General features: G+C 42.9%; 1 protein-coding gene and 1 long non-coding RNA gene across 2 annotated transcripts in view; one reads left to right on the top strand and one right to left on the bottom strand.

The window, feature by feature from the left end:
* Window positions 1-21,887, bottom strand: part of MAML3 (mastermind like transcriptional coactivator 3) — a 438,906-nt gene that overhangs the window by 99,786 nt on the left and 317,233 nt on the right. The window lies entirely within an intron of this gene.
* The window catches only part of LOC108530656 (uncharacterized), a 21,032-nt gene continuing 5,808 nt past the window's right edge, over window positions 6,664-21,887 (top strand). Inside the window, exons 1-2 of the long non-coding RNA XR_001885921.1 lie at window positions 6,664-6,807; window positions 9,323-9,392. This is a non-coding gene — a long non-coding RNA (uncharacterized LOC108530656). The remainder of the gene's footprint in view (window positions 6,808-9,322; window positions 9,393-21,887) is intronic.

The raw sequence follows: 21,887 nt of genomic DNA, 5'->3' as shown, positions 1-21,887 counted from the left end.
TGGGTGGGGGGGGCGGGAGGGAGGGTGCAAAGATAAAATAGACATGTTGATTGCATTGTTACTAATTCAGTTTAGCTCCAACAGCCCAGCCTGGTGAGTCAACAGCAGTGACAAGACACAAAAAAGAAAGAAGCAGGGTGCTCTGAGGGGCTGAGCAGAGGGGATGCAGACGGTCACATCAGTAACTTCACGCCAAAATGAGACCCGCAGCATCGAGGCTGTGGTGTGAGTTCAAAAACAAACAAGTGAAAGTGCCAAGGGATAAAATGGGCTGAAATCGATGAGCAGCAGTGCGGCCGACCCTCTGGTAAAAAGCTGCCTTTTGTAAGAATCCCCTGATTGTGGGGGATGGGGCCTGCAGATCGAGAGCTTAGAGGCCAACTTAGACCATTCAAACAGAGTATTGTTTTCTCTGGGGTATAAGGCTTACTGTGATTCCAGACATGTCACCATGGCAGCAGTGGGGGAGGGAGAGAGGAAAGGAGGAACAGATGGGGGTCACCAAGGTCCTAATTCTCATGCAAGGCCCCCATGGCTCAGCCCTTTCTCCTTGAGAAGTCCAGTGTTGTGCTGCATCTTCTTTCAAGACACCACTGGTGTCAATCCAATTCAATTTAATAGATCTCGAGTGCCTACTAAGCGTAGGTCTTTCACTTCTAATTAACATTAGCATCTGTTAAAATACCTAACCCCTGCTTGGTTCTAGAAAACTAAAAGGGAGAAAAAGACCTAGATTCCACACTCTCAAAGTTTATCTTGTCCTATTCGCCTACTGCATGGCTATACAGGTTAAAGATACATAGCCACATGGAGGGAATATAATGAATGGATGTATGTGAATGTGCTAGTCGTTCCCAAATGGTAACCTTATATTACAATTAGAAAGAATGAGAGTCCTTTTGCATTCTTAGAGTCCACTGTGATGGTCTTCCTCCTTCTAGTTTCTAAGCCTCTGTACAACACTGCTAGACGACCCTTCTGAAACATACCTCTGCTGTATGTTACTCTGACTACCTTCAATGGTGATCCAACACCATTAGCTTGGAAATCAAGATCTGCCATAGATGGTTCTCATCCTATCTACCAATCTTCCTCCTCTGTTGTTCAAATGCTTCCATGTTCTTAGAAGGGTGTAATAGGTAGAATGGATGGATGGATGGATGGATGGATGGATGGATGGATGATAAAACAGGCAAACAAACAACAAAAAACTCCCTTCCATCTCCATTTGTTGGCTCAGTGGTCACCATATCTCCCCTTTGAGAATAATTTTTTTTCTGTGGCTTTCATCAGTGAAAATTCTGCCAGGGTCTAGGTTATACCTCAAAATCCATATGATCCAAATGAAACCCATGACCTCCACCTTCTGTATGTCAGTGACTGGGACCACTGCCATCGATCTGGTTTCATAAGCCAGAAACCTAGGTTCCGTCCCCATTTCCAAATATTGCCAAAACCCTTTCACTGTCACCCCCTCTATATATATCACTTCCCTCTGTTTTCATGTCCTATCCCTCCGTTCAATGATTTTTCAGATCAGAGGACTGAAGTCATCTCCAGATGAATCTCTTCACATCCACTCACCTCCATCAGTTTTCTATGCTGGGGTCAGGGGGATGCTTTTAAAATGATCCTATCACACTCCTGCTTGAAACTCTTCAGTGACTTTCCACAGCTCTCAGTACAGGGGGCAGAATCTTACCACCAACCCTGAAGCCATCTGACGAGTATGTTTCCCAGCTTTGCCTCACCCCGCTTTCCTCTGGCTCTCTGCACTGGCTTCCTGGCAGCACCACGTGCTCACTGTGTTCCTCCCAGCCTTGGGGACTCACCGTACTGCTTCTTGTAGTTATGACTTCTTGTAGCTGAAATGCTCTGCCTCAGCCCCATCCCCAGCTCATCTCATCTGCTGGTATAGTGTTTTTCAAACTTGAGGGTCTATCACAGTTGCCTGGTGGGTTTGTTAAAATACCACAATACTGGGTGCCACTCCTGAGAATTTCTGATACTGTAGGCCTGAGGTGGTACCTGATCATTTGCAATTCTAACAAGTCCCCAGGTGATGCTGATCCTGCTAGTCCTAGAACCACGCTTGGAGAATCACTGCCCTGGCTACCGTCTATTGGTTTTCCGGATCTCTGAGAAACCTTCCTTGACTGGCGCCTCCCTCACTAGGCTAGCTTAGATATGCTCATGGCTGTCTATACATTTCCTTCACAGAACCTGCCCTCATCATGGGCTGTAATTATGTATGTGTGTGATTATTTCATTAATGTCTGTTTTTGCGGTTAAACTCCTGTGCATGTGGTTAGGCAGCATCTCTGTTTTCTGTCCCCAGCGTTTACTAAGTACTTTGCCACATAGTGTGTGCTCATACATATTTGCTAAAGCAGGACTAATCTCTTCCATGAGATTTTCTCTAATTGAGGTCCTATCACCATTCCTTCCCAGGCATGACTATTTTACTTAGGAGAAGTCCATTCTCCTAAGAGTTGATACATTTTAGAGGTTCCCCAGGAATAGGAAAATCATCAAACACTACAGAATACCAATAAGAGTTGGAGAAAAATTGTCAGAACAAAGGAAGTTGTTACAAAAGACACCAGTGCCTGCTATGAGGCCCACTTCCTTGTGTTGGGATGATCAAATGGGATATTATATGGAAAGAACTTAGTGTAATACCTAGAATGAAGCAAATACCCCAAAATGTTCGCTACTATTATGGATTACAGTAGCCTTCACAACCTGGGTCTTGTAGTATCAGTTCAATTTCAAATATTCTGTCCCAAGGTCATATTTCTTCATATATTTTGTCTGGAAAATCTGGTTGTACATATGGCCTGTATCAAACATTTTAATATTCATACAGCAGATTATACTTGACTAAATGCAGCAAACACTTATTAAGTGCCTATTGTATGAACTCATTTGGCTGGCATCAGAGGTGCTCGCAGATGAATCCGTTAGGGGAGAGAAACAAACAGCCAGCAAAAATGTAAGGCTGAATAAAATAAGCATGAAATGAAGGCAGGTATAAAACCTACAGGTATGGAAAGGATGGATAATTTCTGGCTGAAGTGGTATTTGATTGGGCCTGGAGCAGGGAGAGTGATCTTGACAAGCAAAGAAAAGAAGCAGAGCATTTCAGGCCAGTCCAGGAGGAGGGAACTTAATGGGCTGAGGCTCTGGCTCCCTGAAGTGTGTGGCTCACTCAAGAGAAAGAGAAAGAACAGTGTTCCTGCAGTGATGAGAGACATGGTGAGACAGAGAGGAAGCTGAAAGGTATTTGGAGTCAGATTATATATAATCTTGAATGTAATGCTAAGAGGCTAGTATTTTGTTCCATAGGTAGCATGGCTCCAATTGTATTCCCTGCGTGAAGCTGCTTCGATATCTTATTTTTTCTCAGGTTTGGCTTAGGGAAGACAGGTGTGATGTCTACAATCATTTGATTGGCTAGATTTGTAAGGCAGGCCTTCAGCTCACTTTTAACTTCTTCTGGGGTATTTTTTCCCAATTGGACTCTACTGCCACCCGATAAGTCGTCACATGTAGTTATCACTATTTTCTAAACACCCACGTGTTCTCAGAGATATGATTATAAAAACAAGATTAGCAAAAATAGCTAAGTATAAATTGGTAGTTTCTTCACAAATGCTTGACTCAGATTTCTCTCCAATCTAATCCTACCCAGATCTTAAGACTTTCTTTTAACTGACCTTGAGTGTTGATGTTTTACACTTTATGACAAAAGTCCTTCCAGGACATACATGGTTCTCATTTATAGCTGTTTTCCCATGTGTTGAAGAACACACTAATTTTCTTCCGCTCTGATTCCTGTAGTATTACGATAGTATTTTGATGACTTCGGCTTTGGTGCTGTACTCAGCACTCCAATACCCTACCTCTCTCTCCAATTTCCACCTGTAGTATAAAAAAGAAATTGCCTCCCTTATCCATATGACTGCCACTAGACAGAATGGTGGATACAAGACATCGTCCATGTTAGCCGTGCAAATCTCTAATGTGCCATTTTTCTGATCAGGTAAAGGTCAGTTGACCAACCTGTGTCAATATCATGGCAATGAAGCAACCGTGACCCGAATGTCATAGATATCTCTGCTTTTCCTTGAAAGAGACTGCTTTTAAAGAAACATGAAATTACAAAAACATCACCTTTTATCAGAATATAACTTCTGGTTAAGTATGTTTTAAGGTAAGGAAGAAAATTAAAGAGAAACATGAAGTATTTAATAGTTTCAAAGCTGATATTGAACTATCCTATCGCTCATTTCACTGGGGACTTAGGCTGATGAGAGAAAGTGTTTCTTCAATTGCCAGCATTTTCTCTAGGTTGTTCCTAAAATCTTTAAGAAAGATTAGTTGTGGAAACTAATCTTTAGTTTATGGGAACAAAGGCTTATTCTTCATTTAGATTTAGACTTACTTATGGGAACAAATACTTATTCTTCATTTCACTAAACCAAAAATCCAATCTCAAGTTATTTACATTCTCACTTTTTGAAAATATTGAGATCATATGTAGTTTTATATTCTATCTTTTTTCACTTATTACAGCGTGGACATTTCCCTATGTTATCAAACACTCTTCTAAAATACTTCAATAGCCATGAAATATTCTTTCAGTTGAATATACCATAATGTACTTAACCAATTCCCTACTTTTGGTCATATAGGTCTTTTTTTCCAATTTTTCACCACTATAAATAATGCTATAGTGAACATCCTTATACATATATTTTTGATCACATCTCTAATTACGTTCTTTTTTTTTTTTTTTTTTTGAGATGGAGTCTCACTCTGTTGCCAGGCTGGAGTGCAGTGGCATGATGTCAGCTCACTGCAACCTCTGCCTCCCTGGTTCAAGCAATTCTCCTGCCTCAGCCTCCTGAGTAGCTGGGACTACAGGTGTGCACCACCATGCCCAGCTAATTTTTTGTATTTTTAGTAGAGATGGGGTTTTATCATATTGGCCAGGACGGTCTCGATCTCTTGACCTCATGATCTGCCTGACTCGGCCTCCCAAAGTGCTGAGATTACAGGCGTGAGCCACCACACCCGGCCTCTAATTATGTACTCAGGAAAACATTTCTTTAGGTAGAATCAGTAGGTCAAGGAGTTGGACTACCTTTGAGGAGCTCTCCACATACTACTAAATTGTTCTATACCCATTTTTCATGTGTTCCATACTAATTTCTCAAATATCTGGTGACACAGTTTGAAATTTCCTATGAGAAAACCCATTGTCAAATTGATTGGAAGCAGCAACTTCTATGATCTAAGTAAATCTATTGTTATCACAATAGGATGGATTATTTTTCTGCCTGTATGGAGCAGATCACTAAGTTTCCATTCATATTAATTAGATGAACTGTCTGTTACAAAGGTTGTGAAACATATGTATTAGGCCAGGGGTCCCCAATCCCTGAGTCATGGACTGGTACCAGTCTGTGGCCTGTTAGGAACCAGGTGGCACAGTAGGAGGTGAGTGGTAGTAGGCAAGTGACCATTATCACCTGAGCTCCTCCTCCTGTCAGATCAGCAGTGGCATTAGATTCTCATAGCAGCACAAACCCTACTGTGAACTGCACATGTGAGGGATCTAGGTTGCATGCTCCTTATGAGAATCTAATGCCTGATGATCTGAGGTGGAAGAGTTTCATCCTGAAACCCTCCCCTTGGCCAACCCCTGGTCTATGGAAAAATTGTCTTCTAGGAAACTGGTTGTTGGTGCCAAAAAGGTTGGGGACCACTGTATTAGGCAGCAAGCTAACCTAAGTAAGCAGGGCCCTGCTGTGAGGCACACCTTTCTACCATACACCACCTGAAGAACAGAAGAGGCTAAGAGCAGGAGAACACCAGGGAAGGTGGCCTGGGCATTGCTACTGGCCACTTCCGAGTTCAAAATCAGACTGTAGCATGGTAGCTGGGTAACTGATAACAATAAAATGTGCCAGGCTCATTTTAATCATTTATATAATGTGGACAATAGTGCCCATATTCAAAAGATGTGTGAGGGTTAAGTGAGATAAAATGCTTATCCCAGTACTATGTGAATTGTAGGCATCCAGGAAGTACTTACTTTTTTAAATGATTAGTTCTGTGCTCACAACTGCCTATGGAGTTCAGTATTTGGAGAGCTGATAAAACCAGAAACAAACCAACTATTTGGGACCAGTTTTTAAATTTCGCACAGCTTTCTTAGCCCTTTCTTTTGGTAAAGCAATTAGAAGTCAGGGTAAACATCATCACCATCATCATCACCATCACCATCATGAGCATCAGGATCAACATCATCACCATCATCTTCACAATCACCATCATCATCATCATCACCACCACTATCATCATCACAATCACCATCATCACCATCACCATCATCACAATCACCATCATCATTACCATCATCATCACAGTCACCATCATGATCATCATCACCATCATCACAATCACCATCATCATCACCGATTATCATCATCAGGATTCAACATCATCACCATCATTCAATCACAACTCACCATCATCATCAATCATCATCATCACAATCACAATCACCATCATCACCATCATCATCACAATCACCATCATCATCATCATCACCTTTATCATCATCAGGATCATCATTAGCACTATCACCGTCACCACCACCACCACCACCATCATCATCATCAACATTGCTATCATTGTGGCAAATACGGGAGTAGAGGCCATGGAGACAATGGCTCAGTGACTGAGCTGCTGCTGGAGCTGTACCTCCTGTTCTGTGATTAGTGCTGAGTTTCTGGGGTAAGTTCTGGGCCTCAGGCCTCCTGAAATCCTCACTCTGCCCCTCTGGGCAACAGGTTTGCTAGAGGAAGAATCAGGCCTCATGCTTTTGAGTCTCAGGAGTCCCCTTATTGGCTCTAGACATATCAGCAGGGCTTCTATGCCAGGGTAAGTGTTCTCCACACTTAAGAACAGCATCTGCTCCATCAGAACTGGAGCTTCCTTTGAATCCATTCCTTCCTTTGAGTGACCACAAAAGAAAGCAGCTGCAGAGGTACACACAAACATCAAGATGTTAGCAGGATGGCTGCTTGCACTGGGCAGCACAGGCTTACTTCAGGAATCAGCTCTACATCTCAAACGCTAATCAGGGAGGAAGCCAGGAATCCCAATTTCAGTTCCAGTTAATGAATGGGAGAGAAGAATCAGAACTCTGTTTTGTTTTTTCCACCAAGCTGATGACATCATCTTTACTGTGCCACATGAAGCACAGCACTGATTCTGAAGAGCAGAATAAATAGTTTGCGTAGTATGTCTCCTTAAAGTGCTCCAAAACCAGGCAGGGGCCTGGGGGTATTTACCTTGATCCTTCCTATTCAGCTGAAACTGTAGAACACATGACAGGAGGAAAAAAAAACACATAGCTTTAAGATGAATGAAAAAGACCAAATATATTGGACATTGTGTGGCTTTGTCTTTGGAATATCATTGAGTGTTAAAGAACTCATATTGCTGGCTTCTTCCTTCTTAGAAAATCAGTAAATGATTCCTCATTACGCAAGTCAGTCAAATTTTATTATTACTTGTACCTTAAGATTCTATGAATACAACCACTGTCAGGAATAGATAAGTTTCACACTGAAGGTTCTGTGATGGACCACTGACAAAGGCAGAAAGAAACCCCGAACTCCAGCTGAGAACCCTGAACTGAATTGGGACTGCAGAGGCCAGCCCTCCACCTCAAAGGCAGGACCTACAACCATCCTTGCCCACCCTCCACCCCTGCGCTCTTTCATAAAGACACACAGACAGAGTACCACTGCCTGTGGCAGCCAGGACTGGAGCAACAAAGATCATGAACTGTGGCTGCTGCCTGTGTCACTTCTCTTGTGGGTCTGCAGCTTCTGTGTGTCTCCATGTGCGTGTTGGCATTCTTGGTCCTTGGTGTTTGCATGTGGGCTCTGCTCTGGGCAGGAGGCAGCAGAACAAGGGTGGAATTGAAGGTATCAGCAGCTTCTAAGCCTAATGCTCTGGATCATCACTCCACCTTCCTTCATCCCGCTCTGCTGTTTCTTTGTTCCATAGCACTTACAACTGTCTAACATACTATGTGATTTACACTCATTCATGATGCTTAATGTCTGCTAGAACGTAAGCTGCACAAGGGCAGAATTTCTATTCTTTTTTATCCGCTCACAGATTTAAGCACCTAGAGCAGTGACTGGCACAAAACAGGCATTCTATAAATATTTGTTTAATAAATGAATGTTTATCAGCCATTCTAATTTAGATTCTAGTTAAGCAATTGATAGGGCTGCAGGCCAAGACCTGTTCATGTGTTTGAAATATTTACCCTCACCCCCAGCCTTCAGGCTCAAAGCTGCTCCTGGTCTCCACAAAGCAGCTGGCTGTCCACAAAGCAATCACTGTCACTTGGTAAAATTGAGGACGAAGTAAAATATTTACTGAAGCAGAAATTCTGGGGGTTCAGTAGCCTGGGTTGTTTTCTCTTAGCATCTGATGACCATTGACACCCCAACCCCACCTTGGAATTCATTTCAGAAGGAAATAAGCCAGGGTATGATTCTGATCTATGATTCAAGAATATTCAAGGTTTTTGTTATACCGGTAAATCGCTCATATTGCCACTAACTGCACTCAGAAAAGATCCTACCTTAAATGCCTTTCTATCCTCAGAATGCCCCACACATTTGTTTTCAGTAAATGTTTGAGAATGATCTTGAAAGTGTGCAAGAGAACAGAGAATAAAAATAGAATCAAGCCCAAGCTGGGGATCTCTCAGCTTCTCACAGTTGCTGAGAGGTAATAATTAGGGTAACTATATAATTTTTCACCCAAGCCAGGACAACTGGCATAAACTGGGACTGTCTTGGGACGATTATACAGATGACTCTCTTAGGTATAATCAGTTTCCATCATATTAGAAGATGGGAAAGGACTAGCAAAGATTAGTGCCTCTGACATGTTAAAAGCTCTGTGGTTTGCATCCTACTCAGTTTGCATTCAAGGGTCACGGATGTTGATCAAAATATTCATATTGCCAATTTGCACTAATTTCACTAGTTTGTAAGTATCAAGCAAGACTGTTCAATAAATGACCTAGCAAATTAATCTATTTTCCCCCATTAGTTTCTGACTTTTAGCATGACAATATCAGACACCCTGTTAAAGAAAAGGCCCTTCAAGCTGTGTAACTGACGTGTTCGGATTCCTCCTTGGAGACGCATCTGTCTACTTACCACCCCCGCCCCAGCCCACGTACCCCTTCCATCCCAACCAGGCCTCTATTTTTCAGTTCTTGCAGTACAATCAGAATAAGTGAAAAAGGACCCTGATTTTCCAGAGGGACCACGCAGTCTGAAAAGGTATGTCTTCAACATCATTAGCAGTTCATCTTCTAAAACCTCAGGGCAGCCCCTAGGCAGCCCCTCCTGCAGCACCCCGCCCCCTTCCACCGCCACCCCTCTCTTTTGGTGTCGGCTTATCAAATTAATGAAGCCTATCTAGACGGGAGGAACTTGGGGTAGAAGACAGTGGCTTAAGAGCAATTCAATGCAAGCCCCTCCCTCTTAAAAAAAAAAAGAATAATGGGAAAAAAATTAGAATTTCTTTCTCTTACAATAGGAAGAGGAAAGGGAAATGGTGTTGGGGGTGGGGTGAGGGGTGGCTGTGATTGTCTCCTAGTTCCCTGAAGGAGGAGATGTCTATTTACTTTTTCTGGCTGAACATTTGCATGTTAAAAAGGCACAGTTCCTTTGTGGGCAGGATTTATCAGGGCCACATTTTCTACTTGATAGGGCAGAGTGCTGGGTAAGGACTCCAGGTAAAGGATAAAGCAACTTCCTACGATCTTCCCTCTCACCTTTTTTATAAGACAGTCCCCTCTATCACACAGAGAATCTGGGAGGCCAGATTTCGTGGCCATGTGTGTTTGTGCAGCACGTTGGTGGGTGGCAGGAGGCAGAGTCCACCCTTGGCTGCAGGCAGCCATGGGCTGGGTGGTAGCTTCCTGCTGCAAGGCACGGAGCACAAGTCAGTGCCATCAGAGCCTCCCCATTCCCCTGTATCCGGAGAGGCAATTTGCAGCGCGAGGTACAAAACACATCAACATCTCTCATCACGTCACTGACCTAAATATAGACAATGACTTCAAGGAAGAGGAGGAAAAAAAAAGGTGCACGTTCTTTTATACCTGCAAATGCTGCCGAGCTCTTCAAACAAGCACTGGCAATGAGGAACAATAGATAACCAGTCAGATGTGAAGGGAGAAGAGAGGAAGGATGGGTGTTCTAGGATGATTGCTGTGATAAGGCCATTATAGTTTCTCAGAGGAACATCAATCCTCATTTGTAACCTGGGGTCTGGATATCACTTTGGGAGCAGTTTCGTGTCCCTTGTCGGCTTTTCCATGGGAGCCCTGTGGGAGGAAGGGGGTATCTGTCGCAGATCTTCTGGCTAAACTGGGCTGGCCTCTTCACTGGCTGGGATGGGTCTCTAATTCAGAGAAGCTTTTTCCTTCCCACGTGAGAAGAGTGTGCTGCTGGTGTCTTTGTTACTGAGCAGCCTCCCCTGGCATCCACTTGAGCCATCCTGACCCCGGCCCCCACCTCAGCATCCCAGGTCAATGTCCCTTCCACCCTGGAAAGCCAACATGGGCTGGCTTGCTTGTGTATGCCACAAGAAGTATCAGTAAAGGGTAGTTTTCCCTCACAGTGTGAATTCAGAGTTGGGTCGAGACTTTTAAAGCTGTGTTCATAAGAGTGCTTACCTTCTTATTAACTTGGGGATTATTCACCTGCTGGGTGAACAGAGGGCCATATTAGAAGCTTTTATGAACATGAATCGCATAACTAGGGACCTTGGGAAAGATACCTGAACAAAACATTAAGTATGGATAGACTGGTGGCTCAGCAATTAGGACACAATTGTGGACAATCAATTGCTAAGGAATTGTCACATGGCTCTCACATATTTCGAATGCTCTTCCTGTTCCCTCAGACAACTATCTGCATAAGAACAGCCTGCACAGAGGCTCCCTGAGTGTAACATAATTGCCTGCTGTTAGGGAACCAGCAAGCCTCTTCAGATTTAAGCTGTCCAGAACTCCATCATTTAGGCTGAAACACAAACCCATGCTCTTTTGTGTTAGCAAAACATCCACAAATGCAGCCATCGGTTTGTTGCTTCAGAGAACACAGACTCGACCCTTGCAGACACATACTGCAGCATCACACAAAGATCCCTCTCCCTTTGGAAAAAGAATGGAAAATAATCAAAAGAACGCCACTCTCATACAAGATAGGGAATCTAAAGGCACCACTGAAAATGAAATACAATAAAAAACAATGGAAGAATCCCAAGAAGAGTTGAGGACAAAAAGAAAGTAAGCGAGAAGTTCTAGGTAAAAATGAGTAACAACAATTCAGAAAAGGATCTGGCTAAAGCAGAGCTGTGAGTGCCCAAGGTTAATACAGAGTCTGATGTGCATGACAGGAATGTCTTGGTAGCTTCCCTGGCACAGTGACCTCTGGTACTTACTGTTCTTCTGGAAAGTGAGGCGAAATCAGAACATGGAAAATAGGGAGGTGTATGTATTCAGAAATAAAGACACCCAAAGAATGACAGAAAAAACGGCATTAGATTTCAAATACCAGTTTAAGATGACCACAGTCAGAACGGCAATCTAGCTGCTCTATGATGTGTAATAGGAACGGTTCTCAATAATGCCATTCACCAATAAAGACTGACTGCTGAGGGTTTCTGAAAAGGAGCTGTGGACTGGGTTAAGGTGAAGATGCTAAAAGATCCTGACACAGTAACAGGAATGCCTTTTTAGAACCTGTGCTTCTATTGGATTTTGGCTTCTCCACGCAGATTCCTGGAAACAGAGTCTCTGGGATTGGTGAATGCAATTAAAAATTACAAAGGACTAGAGAGGGAAAAAAAAAAAAAAACAGAAAATAATTTGGTCAAGAAGAAATATGCCCAGAGTCATTTTTTTTCCAATCCAATATCTTTGTTAATTAAGCATTTTTCCAATCTATGATGAGAATACTAATAATAATCTAATACTATACTACTCATTACTAATAAAACATATTTATGAAGTGGAAATATAATGTGCCTATTTCCAAAATGTGGTTATAAATGACTTACTCTAAGCCACAATTTAAAATGGTTTGAGAAATGAGTCTTTAATAAAGAATTGATGAGGATGATGACTGCTGATAATAATTCTATTTGGTAAGATTATGTGGTTTGCTATGGCAATTTGAGCTGAGGTGATTGCCTCAAAAATTACTGCAAGTAACTACTATAAGGAAATTTAATTGGTGATAAATACACTGATGGTGTGTCAACTCTTGAAAAAGCGAGCCTGTAACTGAAGAATCCAGCATCATTTCATCTACAGATTCTATTCATCGTCATTATGGTGCTGTCAAGATGTTATTTGTCTGGCACACTTGCACATAGTAGGGATTTAAAAGGTGAGTGCATAAGCACCTATAATTGGTCCTCTCTGTAGGTTCCTACATAAAATTATAGTTAATCATAAACCCTTTGACATTTAGAAAAAAACCAATTATAACAAGGCTTAGGATGGAGCTGTAATAGCGTTTGTGATAGTGACGTGGATGCTCCACATGGTCAGAAAGCCTTGATGTTAGGACACCAGGATGTAGCCTGAGCTTTTTAAAAAGAATGAAACAAAGCAAAACAAATACAACCCAAACACACTACCAAAGTTCACTTTTCTTTTTAATGGTATCACTACACTAACAGGCCAGGGTGTGCTTGAGCAAAGCATTTGCTAGAACTTCTCTGTCCATCCCTTTAAACACAGAAAGCTAAGTGTCCTAGTGGACCTGTACAGATATCACATACACATTGAATCCTACTAAAAGACTAGGCATTGTCTGGAAAGTGGAACTCCACGGAACAAACAAAGCCCTGAGCATCATGGAGTTGAAAATCTAGAGACGCCAAGCAAATGAACAAATACTTAAATACAACATAATAAATGATAAATGTTGCAATGACAGTGTGGAGTAGGCACTTCATGGAGATGAAGGTTGAAAATGGGCAAGAGAAGGCTTTGCAGAAGATGCACTTCTTTTTTTCTTTTTTTCAAAAAACCATAGTTTTATTGTAATGAATTATGGTCTTTACTCACAAAACAAAAATATACATGGAACATTGACTTCAAGGGTTGGTTAGGAAGTGGAAATCCGGTGGCCTCTCCCATTGTCATGGTCCTGACATAGGGCTAAGAATAGGTGATTCCATGCTTGAGCCTGGGAGGTGGAAGTTGTGGTGAGCCAAGATCGTGCCACTGAACTGCAGCCTGGGTGACAGTGAGACCCTGTTGAAAGAGGAAGGAAGGAAGGAAGGAAGGAAGGAAGGAGTAAGGGAGGGAGGGAGGAAGGAAGGAAGGAAGGAAGCGCTGGGCGTGGTGGCTCACGCCTGTAATCCCAGCACTTTGGGAGGCTGAGGCGGGGGGATCACAGGGTCAGGAGATCAAGACGATCCTGGCTAACACGGTGAAACTCCATCTCTACTAAAAACTTAAAAATTAGCCGGGTGTGGTGGTGGGCGCCTGTATTCCCAGCTACTTGGGAGGCTGAGGTGGGAGAATGGTGTGAACCCAGGAGGCGGAGGTTGCAGTGAGCCAAGATCACGCCACTGCACTCCAACCTGGGCAACAGAGCAAGACTCTGTCTCAAAAAAAAAGAAGGGAGGAAACGAGGAAGGAGGAAGGGGAAAAGGAAAGAAAGGAAGAAAGAGAAAGGAAGGATGGAGTAAGGGAGGGAGGGAAGAAGGAAAGAAGGAAGGAAGAAGGAAAGAAGGAAGGAAAAAGGAAAGAAAGGAAGGAGGAAGGAAGGAGAAAGGAAGGAAAGAATGAAGGAAGGAAAAAGAAAGGAAGAAAGAAAAGAAAAAAGGAAAGAAAAGGTGATTCCTGAGTTAAGCCTTAAAGGATTAAGGACTAGTAGAAGTTTATGAGTCAGATCAAGTGTGGCCAAAGCATTCCAAGTAGAGAAATAACCTGTGTGAAGCCATGAAGAGCCTGTGTTTGAGGAACTGGCATGGTAACTTGCAGAGGATGTTATGAGGAGGGGGAAAGAGATGAAACCAGGAGGCAGATGAGGAAGCTGAATATACCAAGGGGTCTGGATTCCAGACCTTGGTCTGTACAGACCAAGGGGTCTGACAGTGACGGGCAACTCCACAGTAATTCTGCTCCTATTTATATTAGTGACTTGTATACTGGCAGAGTAAGCAGGAAGAATGACAATGACAAGAAAAATACAAATCTTACCAGGTCAGGAAATTATTAACACCCAAATAGATTCACAAACGCTAACTGCTCTTATGCTGTGCTAGGAAAATCTTGTCTATGTTATGTTATGTGAGGTTTATAATGGAGTCAAGCACCTTTAGGCTGCAAACAAGTTCTGCTAATTTTTATTGAAGTCTGCATTGGTCAAATGACATTTGGAATTTCATATACAGATCTGGGAATATAACTTTTAAGAAAGATATCAGTTATTATCAGTATGTCAGAAAGAGGATAGCCTTTGTGACAATGGGTCAGATAATCATGTTAACGTAAGGAATAGTGGAAGGAACTGGCCGTGTCTGAGTTGGGAAAGAGAGCTAGAGAAATAATGAAAGCTTTTGTTAGCTCTCTAGAGGTTGCCTATGGAAAAGGGGTAGATTTACTCCGTGTCACAACATAGGAACAAAGTGGAGGTTATATAGAGATAGATTTCAGCTGAGTGCAAGGAAGGACTTTCAATTCATTCTATATCCAAAAAATGAAAATGGATGACAGGCAAGGACTCCACGGCCATCTCGTCAAAGAGTTTTGGAGGAGATTCCTGCTCTTGGCAAGAGGTTAAGCTGGAGGACCTTGACAGTACTTTCTCCCCAAAGATTCTCTAAAATGTCACTACATCCTGGCTATATCAGATACCTGTAATTTCAAAACAATCAATGATCCTATATAATTTATATCTCTGGAAATCTAGTTCATGTTAAAATAATCAACAAATACTTTTGCGCACTGTGCTAATTTTTAAGGAGGATTAAAAAAAATAAGACATGATGCTATTATTTCTCCTTTCCTCAAGGAGACATGCCACATGATCCCATGGACAATCACCGACCTCTTACGAAATTGGGGACTGATCCTAACTTGGCATTAATTAGGAAGCAGAAATCATTCAGACATAGTTATACTAGCAATGGAGGTTATAATGTACTTTGAGGATACAAAGGATTCCTTTGAGTTATGAAACCCAAACAACAAAAGCAATATTGACAGAGTGCTTAGGGCATTTTGGGTACTCCACATTCTGGCTATAAGGAGATCAGTAAAAAATGAGACATTTTCTCTTCCAAAGTTGTACCAATGACACAATCATGGCCACCAAAACCCCTCAGAGAATAGAAGAGGTTTCAACTTTCCCATAATCAAAGGATAATCAATGAGGTCATGGTGAGGAGGTTTCCAATTACCTGTTGCTAAACCAGTATCAGTATCAATTTCATCCACCAGAGATCTATTTCCACCTATTATTTATCGTAAAATCCTCAGGGTAAAAAATAACATTAGACTGCTGTTTTTAAACTTTCCATTATTTTTAAAAACCCAAATGAAGATCCTTGGATCTTTTTTGGGAAAATAACACCTAAAATCTTAAAATAAAAAAATCTAAATTAAGGAAACATTTGAAGATTCACTGACACCAAGTGCCAAACTTAAACCCAAGATCCCAATAAGAGACTTTCATATTAGACTCTCTTATTGCAGTTAGTTTTCCCATATGACAAATACAACACTCTCTGCTTATTGATAAAGGCCTAGCAATATTTTCTATCCCCGACCAAGAGGGCGTGGTCTTGCTGACTCCAGTGATGAAGTTCAGAACCAGAAGAGTATTTCTCACCTGACAAAGGAACCAAATATATGCACACACTGGAGCTTAACCTTAGACTTGAGCATGGGATCGCCTTCTCCTGTACTCACAGCCAAGATCCTAAGCATGTGGCCAGAAGAAAAAAAAATCACTTAAACTGAACATGATATCCTGGGGAACAAAGGCCAGCACTATTCCAGGGAGTTGATCCCTCCCACTTTTTTTTTTTTTTTTTTTTGATACTGAGTCTTGCTCTGTCACCCAGGCTGGAGTGCAGTGGTGCAATCTCAGCTCACTGCAACCTCCGCCTCCCAGGTTCAAGTAATTCTCCTGCCTCAGCCTCCTGAGTAGCTGGGACTACAGGCACCTGCCACCACGCCCAGCTAATTTTTTGTATTTTTAGTAGAGATGGGGTTTCACCGTGTTAGCCAGGATGGTCTCGATCTCCTGACCTCATGATCCACCCGCCCCGGCCTCTCAAAGTGCTGGGATTAAGGCGTGAGTCATCATGCCCGGCCCCTCTTTTTTTGAGGCAGAATCTTTCTCTGTCCTACCCAGGCTGGAGTGCAGTGGGGCGATCTTGGCTCCTACAACCTCCACCTCCCGTCAAGTGATTCTCATGCTGCAACCTGCTGAGTAGCTGGGATTACAGGTGTGTGCCACTACGCCCAACTATTTTTAAAATTATTATTATTATTTTTTTATTTTTAGTAGAGACATGGTTTTGCGATGTTGCCTAGGCTGGTCTTGAAGTCCAGACCTCAGGTGATCTGCCTGCCTTGGCCTCCCAAAGTGCTGGAATTACAAACGTGAGCCACCGCACCCGGTCTCTCCCATATTTTAACAAGGATTGTTTCCCTCAAATGTGCAGGAGGCTTGAGGGAGGAGTTGGGTGTATTTACCATCCGTACCACTCATTCCCCTAGGGTGGAAAGAGAAGCTATAAAAAGTGAAGTACTGTCCACCTTTATTCACTGTTTCCTCCCAACTTCATTCTTCCCCTGTAGATGGACCTTGTGTTTCCCACACTTTCCTCTGGGATTGATCCACCAACAGGAATTGTGCCTGGTGCCTACTTACTAAATCCTCAGCCTCAAAAGTAAGGATGTACAAAAGTCATTACTTAAAAAAATTTTTTTTTAAGGTGTGACCTTCATATTTAAAGTGAAATGTGCAGAAAGGCCGAGGTCCACACGATCATGTAATCTGTATAAACAAATGATCTCAATAGTTATTCGGCAGTCAGTTTAAGTATCTGATATTTGTCCACATCATCCTGCAGTGATCAGCCTGGATTATTCCTCTTAAATTTTAAATAATAACCTTGAAAGAAGGGAGACGCATTTCCTTTATTTCTAGTTAAGAAAAACAACAGGCCAGAGAGCATAACAGTAATTTATGATTTTGCTGGTGTATTATCATCCAGTAATAAGTGCAACTTGAAACTACCAATTATCTCATAAGAGGGGTATCACCTTTTCTGTTGTGAATGACTACATCGATAAACGTAGGTTCAACTCCCTCACTCTTCGTCACGTCACCAGCAGCTTCTCAGCAGCAGAAGTGAGCCAACCAGGGAAGCAGAGGAAAAACAAAAACAGTCAACACACAAACACGTAAGTTAGTCCAGCCTCTGGCCCGGGAACCCAGAGAGGGACCGGGAAACACAGAGAAAGATGGGGGAGGGGTCGCGTGGAAGCGCCTGGAGCAGTCAGCAGGTCACACACACGCGGTGCTCGGCGGCAAACTCAGTTTACAAAGAGACATCTGTTCCATTACTCCAATGCATTGTGGCTAATTACATCCTGGCCCGTCTGTGAAATGACAGCCACTTATTCTCCAGTGAACCGTAAAATCCGTACATGTTCGATTTGGGGAGTGGGAGAGCAGAGGCGTGGAGGCTAGAGTGGGAGGAAGAAGGGGGGAAGCCAAGGGGAAAGAGAAAAGACAGGAGAAAACCAAGAAACAACACTTTCTGGCAAGACCATCACAACCCTAGTGGAAGAAATCTGATGAGAAATACAGTGCTTCAACTCTGAGTTCGAGGCCCTAAGTTTACCATGCAAGAATTTGTTCTCACAGCTGTTGCTTTTCCTTGTTATTCAAAGGCTGCAGCACCAAGGGGCAGCCACTTGAAGGTCTCCATCATCATTACGCAGGGGTTGTGGCTTGGGGACAAACTGACTTGCCCATTTGCTTCAGTCCCCAGGGGCTACTGATGGGGTGGGGGTGGGGGCTCTCCACCAGCTCTTTAGAAGAATGAATCACAGTATCCCTTCTCACATGGGGATCTGAATTAGCAGAAAGTCTCTTTAATAGATTGTGGTTAGGCTGGGGGGTGGGGGAGTGGGCTTCCTGAAGAGTGGGAGGAAATCTGGGATCTTTAAGAGGCAAACTCAGTGAAAGAAGCGGAAAATCAGGTTGGGGCTCCCCTGCTTTCAGTTGACATTAAAACTTTATCCTAACAAAAATCCAAAATCACTTACGTAACTTGGTGACAGGTACAAGGGAAATAGAAATGGCAAATAGAGAACGCTGCCATTTTGAAATGAGACTTCAATCCAGCGTGGGTTTTAATAGGAAACTTATCTTCATTCCTACACAAAAGCTTTCTGTTAGAGGACTCGCACACTTCTATTGGAATCTATACTAGACACAACTGATGATATAGTGGAGTACTACTATGGTTAAACATTGATCTTTCTTCCTCTTGCAACGATACGATACTATATTCTGTGGATCACAACTGTGGTCCTGAAAGATCTGGCAGCTCTCTGGAGGGAAGGGTTACCCGGTAGCTTCTACTTGCACCAGCCACTGGGCAGTTTAGTGGCGGTAGCAAGTAGACTGGGTCACTTCTCTATGTGGCCTGGGGATCCCGTGGATGGCCAGTGCCCTCTGTAAGACCGCGCTTCTTGAAGGTGCGTCGCAGTCATTGGGAGCTGGCAAACGCAGACTCTGATTCAGAGGTCTGGGCTAGGCCTGAGCTTTGCATTTCTAATAAGTTCCAAAGTGATGCTGATGCTGATGGCTCCCTGGAGAATACCCTCCCTCACAGACACCTGCCCAATCCTCATTAGGTTGGGCTAATGTGGGGGAAGGCTGGAATATAACACAGTTCCTCCAACATGAAGCGGTGCATTTAATTGCTCTAGGAATTTTACTGATTTTGAGTCAAAATAATTTTAACGACTCTGTATCAACCACGGAGATGTCATAAAATTGATCAAAGGGTGACCACCCCTTTCTGGGAGAAGGGGGAGGGAGGGTTAAATCTAGTTAGAGATGTGAAATCTAGTTAGAATGAAATGTGAAATAAGCTGTGATTTTATGTTTACTCCAAGAAGTGAATTTTGCTCAGTGCCAAAGGAAAAGTAATCTTAAAAGAGTTCTGGACTTTTGTTCATGTTCTACTAATATGTTTCCCGTTGGCTGAGGAAACAAGCAGCTCTGGAAAAAATACCACTTATAGGGAGAGGAGAACAAGACAAGGGGGATCTCCCCTCTTCTGATGTGTGTTCTTGCGTAGAGTTTTGGATTTAACTAGAATGAACTAAAGTTTAACTCAAGTAAATGTTTTCACTAAGAGCAGGGGCTGAAGAGAGGTGACCCCTTCATCCACCTCAGGGATGGCCCTGTGTGTCAGCAGTGTGCATAAGCACGCTTGGTTGCATGTATGTTTATACTTCTGTCCTGAGTTGGTAGTGAATGAGTTTTAGTTTTTGCCTCAGGGCGCTTGATATTATGTGACAAATTCTAAGTGTTCGACGAACACTGTCGACTGACTAAAGACATGTGAGTTCAGCTTTCATTTATTATTTGAGGCGTCCTGAGGCTGACTTTGTTTCAGTTCTTGATATATTCCTTCCAGACTCTGAACCAATGGCTTTCTATGAACCAGAAAACAGACTAGTCCGTAACTGAGGTTAAAAGTCCGTTCTGCAGTGGATCCTAATATACAGATACCCATAATAATATTATACAGACTGGAAAAATAGTTTTAAGGCTGTAAGGAGACTAGAGATGATCTAATTTGACTTCTCCAATTTATCAACAGGAACCTGCCCTATTTTTACTCAGTTGCCTGTGGTCATTGAGGTAGGGTGAGCTCTTTGACTTGAGAGTTTTTTTATATTGCATCCTGCTGCATCTTCCCCGAAGTTTCATATAACTTTTCCAAAGAGGTCCTTAATTTTCTTCATACAGTGACAGAAGAGTCAAATGTTATTTTCATGAAGGAACTGATTGTGGCTCAAAGGAAGTAAATTTAAATGCAAAGATGATGGGAAAAATTCCACCTATATAATGGAAAAGAGAATAACATTATAATTCAGGGAACTGAGATTCAGGAATACATTTTTGATGCTTACTCATGAAGGTGTCTGGGTGAGGGGTCTGGGGACTGCACCACAGGGGGCCAATGGGACTGTGCAGGAGACAGTGGATGACACAGAACCTTATCAGGGAAGCCAGTAAAGGTGGTAGATCATGTGACCCTCGGCCCTCTAGGGCTGAAATGCCAGTTTCCATAGATAAACCACATCATAAAGTGAACCAAAATAACAGACACATAAACAAACAGGTAAATTCACATAGGACCCCAAAGGTGTTATAGAGACCAGACACACATCTACATTTCAGCTCCTCAATCAATTTGTCTGTTTCACCTACCTATCATCTGCCAGCTCATCAGTAAATGAAAAAAAGCTAGAAAGGGCAGCTGGGAGAAAAGCATCAATGCCATAAAAACCAAAGACCTCGGCAGTATAGGATTGGGCGGGGGGCAGGAGGTAGGGTGATGACAGGAAATACCCTCAGAGGGTTGTTATGAGAACTATTTCCAATTCAAAACAACAATGATGATCCTCTTTATTCAATTATCAACTTCTGCTGTCTTAATGCCATGTTTAGGGGAGGTCAAATTACCAATTAAAAATGGCATACCACAGTTCCAGCAAGCCAGTCCCAGGAGGTTAGCCAAGTGCCGGAGCCCTCCTTTGATAGAATGGCGAGGGGCCTTTCCGGCTTCCTGGCTCTTGTGCCCTTCTCCAGAGATGCAGGAATGCTGGAGAGCACGGGCCTAGGTTGTTCTTGGTGGAATACAGCATCATTCACACTTACTAAGTTGCTCCGGCTACTTGGCTATTTGTCTTAGACAGTATGAGAAACTTTCAGATCTTTAATTTGCTAAAGAATTACTAACTCCGGCCAGGTGCAGTGGCTCAAGACTGTAATCCCAGCACTGTGGGAGGCTAAGGAGGGCGGATCACCTGAGGTCGGGAGTTTGAGACCAGCCTGACCAACATGGTGAAGCCCCGTCTCTACTAAAAATACCAAAAAAAAAAAAAAAAAAAAAAAAAAAAAAAAAAAAAAAAAAATTAGCTGGGCATGGTGGCGGGCACCTGTAATCCCAGCTACTCTGGAGGCTGAGGCGGGAGAATTGCATGAACCTGGGAGGCGGAGCTTGCAGTGAGCCGATATTGCGCCACTGCACTCCAGCCTGAGCGACAGATCAGACTCTGTCTCCGAAACAAAACAAAACAAAACAAAATCACTTTTACTACAAGAGCACAGTTCGGTAATCAGATAAGGCAAAGAAAGGCACTTTCTCCTACATCACAGGAATATTTTATAATACAATTATAAGGATAGGCCAGGCGCTGTGGCTCATGCTTGTAATCCCAGCACTGTGGGAGGCCAAGGCAGGTAGATCACCTGAGGTCAGGAGTTCGAGACCAGACTGGCCAATATGGTGAAGCCTCGTCTCTACTAAAAATACAAAAATTAGCTGGGCGTGGTGGTGCATGCCTGTAATCCCAGCTACTCGGGAAGCTGAGGTAGGAGAATTGCTTGAACCTGGGAGGTGGAGGTTGCAGTGAGCCAAGATCACACCACTGCACTCCAGCCTGTGCTGCACAGCGAGACTCGGTCTCAAAAAAA

The sequence above is a fragment of the Rhinopithecus bieti genome, unplaced genomic scaffold (assembly GCF_001698545.2).
Source record: "Rhinopithecus bieti isolate Rb0 unplaced genomic scaffold, ASM169854v2 scaffold_7985, whole genome shotgun sequence".
NCBI lineage: Eukaryota > Metazoa > Chordata > Mammalia > Primates > Cercopithecidae > Rhinopithecus > Rhinopithecus bieti.
Note: the sequence above shows the minus strand (reverse complement) of the source record. Positions and strands in the feature narration are given on the sequence as shown.